Below are 4,138 nucleotides of genomic sequence, written 5' to 3' on the forward strand. Positions count from 1 at the left end.
GAAAGTCTTAAAATTAGGATTTTTCTCAGTTTTAGGAGTGGAAGAGGTGTGGCGCAGTGGCCAGGGTGATGAACGCTGGGGATCACGGTTCGATCCCCGGCACCGGCGGCAAGGGTCTGCCCAGCACCATGTGACTCTGGGCAATAGCTTGCTTATCCTTCCCAACGTCCCCCGCACCGGGAAACCTACGGGTAGCTGTGTGCTTTACAAATACAGGATTACATTTTTTAAAGTTAGGAGTCCTAACTTTACTACTACTAAATTGAGAAAAATCCTAATTTTAAGACACGGGAACCGTGGCTCATGATGAGCTGAGCTCGTCATGAGCATGGGAGGGGTTAACTTCCTCCAGTGAAGAAGAACAGGAAGGGACGTCATTCAGTTGCACCGGATTGTATGGAATGAAGGCATTCCTTATCTACTGATTGGACTATGGTTACTCTGGCGACTCATCCGCCTATGGTTCATGGGATATATAGTCTGTGTTGTTTTTTATTTAATATGTTCTTTAAAGGCTGGTGATTTAATAAAGTGAAGAAAGTAATGCATAATCCTCAGTGTGAGAAGTTGGCCTGATATATGATGTTCACTATTCTAACGAGACACCTGGCACCAGTCCAAACGACCCTAATTTGATGGCGGTTGTAAAGACAACTTTATAGAAAGCTATCCTAGTGGTAGCTGTGGAGAGCAGCCTTCAGGCTAAGACTTTAGAGATCAGTTAAGCAAGTTGTTTTACCAATTATAATCCCTTGAGTACCAAATGAAAGCACATCACACAAGGTATATATAACAAATATATATGTATTTATTCTAAACACAACCCCTCTGCACTCTTTATGAGGTCAGAGGTAAAAGTACAATACAAGGAACTTAATTAGTATACGATAAGTTGCACAGTATACGTTATGCCCCAGGGGCCTCACAAACCATATTTTAAAATAGTGGTATAAGAACCACGTCTGGGGTAGAAAGCAGGCCTACGGCCTGTGGAATCGCTGGGGCTTCTAGGAACAACCAAAGGTTAGCATGTAGGAGGCCCACGGGAGACGCGTGTAGTGTCTAAACACAGCCGCGGGTTACCATTGACATTCTATGGGAAACAAACAAGTTACAAACTTAACAATTTAAGGAAACTTCTGAGTGAACTACGATGGAACCTTTTTAGACTAGAACACTTTGAGAGTCAAGACCCACGGGAGCACCGGAGTGCTCGTGTTACCTCACCCAGGGAAGCCGGGTGCAGAGGTGCCTTTTGGTGTCGGGCGTCGTCGTCGATTCCAATGGAGAGCTGCGAAGAAGTGCTGCAGGTGACCAGAGGAAAAGTGTCCGGGTGGATCGAAGATCTGAAGAACCTGAAAGCAGAAGGGACAGAGTCTGGGTGACTTGCCAGTGACCAGGAGGTGATGGGAAGCTGCCAGCCAATGTCGGGGGATTTCAGGTGAAAAGGTGAAGCTTGCTTTTTCAGCCAAGTTGTCCAGGAGGTGTCGAGGATGACCAAGAGCTGGATTCGAGCTGTCCCACAAAGGATCTAGTTGACTGAGGGGTTGGCATCCGGTTTGGACCCAACAAGGCTTGGCAAACGCAATCCACGCAGGATGTCGAGATTGGCTTCGGTGCAGACCAGCAAGGTCTGAGGGATTTCTCTTTTGGAGAGAAGTTGGAGCAAGCCTGGAGCAACCAGGAAAGCCAAGTAATTCAATAATAAATAAATAATACAAAAAAAATTAAAAAGGAGAGGAGAGGAGATCAGAATATTTATTTATTATTATTTTTTTGTTGTAAAAAGTGCTATTAGCGAGGAAGCTTAGGTATGATTGAGCAAGGGCCGAGCCTGGTGTCAGGGAGTGGCAAAATGTCTACAGCACCTCGTATTCCCAGGTTGTCTCCCATCCAAGTACTAACCAGGCCCGACCCTGCTTAGCTTCCGAGATCAGACGAGATCGGGCGCATTCAGGGTGGTATGGCCGTAGGCATCGGAGGCTGCAGGATCAGGCCTCTTGTGCTGACAACCTCCTTGCACTCTGGAACGTGTTGCACTGCACTGCACTTGCACACTTCCCTTCAACAACTGCCCTCCCTCTGCAAGCTTGCTACAGATAGCCAAGCACAGCCCTCTCTCCCAGCAGCCTTGTGCTTGCTTCTTTCCCAATTACACACAGGCTCCGGCCTCCCTTTAGGTGCCAGCCGGAGAGCTCCAGCAGCCTGGGATTTTCACCAAGTGCCTGGCCTTGCTTTGCGCTGGCCTCTAAGGCACTCTATCAGGCCACCGCTCTATGTGGCAGCGCCTGCCAGGCTACCGCTCTTCAACTCTGGATCGCCCGCAGAAACATTGGGGTGAAAAGTTTTTTCTGCGCAGCTCTGACTGCAACTTTCCTTTTCTTTTTTAATCAGGGACAGAGCCCTGATATGCAAATCACGTCCATGTCCAGGGCCCGCCCCTGTGTACATAGAGAAGAGAGACTGAGATGAGGGACTGAGTGCTGCCTGGGTGAAGGGTCCTTCTTGCAAGTGGCCTGACTTCAGCAGCCGCCCCTCCTTAAGGGCAGTGAGGCCACGACCCGCCCCTTTTGGACAAAAAGATTGTATGTCAGGCTTAACAAAGGTCAGCTAGACAAACACTCTTTATGTTCAGGCCAGGCAGCCAGGAGCTGGACATGCACTGAATGCGCAGGCTCCCGGCTTCCTGAGCTGAAGATTGCTGGGCTGAGGATGTCACAGCTCCGGTGGGCCTGACCTCCTCAGCTCAGCAAATGTCCTGGAGGCCCTCCCCCTCATGACGAGGGAGAGCGTCAGGGATAGCCTCGTAGCTGGGCGCCTCATTTTTTAAGCCCTGAAGTGCCAACGGCCAAGTGTCTGTCGCTGACTCTGTCCCCCATCCTGCTCTGTGACGAGTGAGGGACTGCTGTCTCCCCTCATTGGCTGACCAAGGTAGCAGTCCCAACCCTCCTGGCAGCTCCCCGAGCCCTGCAGCAGGTAAGTGTTGCTTTTTTATCGACTGGTTTGCACGTGTTTGTATGTGAGAGAGCGTAAATCGAGAAAAAAGTAGAAGTGCACCATATTTACAAGCACGTTGCATCAGTTTAGTAAAGATTACATAAGAGTGTCGAATTATAGAAGTGAAAATATATAAGAGTGTTTAATCAAAATAGAATTCATATATCAGGGTGAAAAGCTAATGTAGAAGTGTGTAGAGAGGTTAGAATAATGTTGAAATCTCATGTTATGTGGCTGTTGAAGGGGAGAATGTAATTCTGCTAAACGTAGAAATGTGTAGGCCACATGGCAGTTCACAGAGAATGAAAAGTGCTGTTACACTCTCACATGACGGGGATTTCTAATATTGTTATAATTCAAAGTATTTTTGATCATAGAACTGAAATGTATGTTTTATAGAAGTGTTTCATATAACCATTGTGTGTAATAAGTTAGAATACTGTTTAGACTAAGAAATTTAAGGTTTACAGAGTGCACAGGCCCGTTTCATGTAATTCTAATAGGCCTGAATAGATGAGATCATTTCTTTTGTTCTGCATGTGCTAGTTAGAGGAAGGTCATGTTAAACATAAATTGCGGAGCCTGCTCGATGGTTTACGACTTAGAAGATACGGTGGAGGCCGGAATTTGGGGCCCTCTGTAGAAGTGTCTGTTTGCAGGTGCGAGGAGGTTCCAATCAAGAGAGTGATGAATAGACTTTTGTTCAGGGAGCCAGGCACAGGCCTGGAGGAGGCTTCAGGAATTTCCTGGGGGGTACCGTCCTGACGGAGAAGAGCCTGAGAAGCAAGGTCAACGCTAACGATGGGCCCAGAGGAGTTTCAGCATGGAAAATACCAGAACCAACACCACGTGAGGGGCGTCTCTAAAGGGCGTTTCTATTGTAAATGTGATTTTGTATTAGGGACAGGACCCCTGGGTGGAGTTAAGGCAGATGATCTGAGGAACCTAAGAGAGCGGATGGGTAGGCAGATAGGTTAACTGCGAGATCGATTCACAACGAAGACTAAGGAAAGTGAGTGATCTTCTTTGGAAGTCACCACGGCTGACACCTTTTTAGGTTAAGATTTTGCTAAGTAGGGATGTCACTTAGTTTAGTGTAGGGACAGTCTAATCTGGATTTTCTTCCTTTCTGTAAATGACT

The 4,138-nt window shown here is 47.3% G+C and overlaps 1 non-coding gene across 1 annotated transcript; it reads right to left on the bottom strand.

Moving 5' to 3' along the window:
* Positions 1-1,856: 1,856 nt before the first annotated feature.
* On the bottom strand, positions 1,857-1,975 carry LOC144807619 (5S ribosomal RNA). Its single transcript, XR_013606363.1, has one exon. It is a non-coding gene; the product is annotated as a 5S ribosomal RNA (ribosomal RNA).
* Between the last annotated feature and the right edge of the window lie 2,163 nt (positions 1,976-4,138).

Source organism: Lissotriton helveticus, unplaced genomic scaffold (assembly GCF_964261635.1).
Source record: "Lissotriton helveticus unplaced genomic scaffold, aLisHel1.1 SCAFFOLD_722, whole genome shotgun sequence".
In the NCBI taxonomy this organism is placed as follows: Eukaryota; Metazoa; Chordata; class Amphibia; order Caudata; family Salamandridae; genus Lissotriton; species Lissotriton helveticus.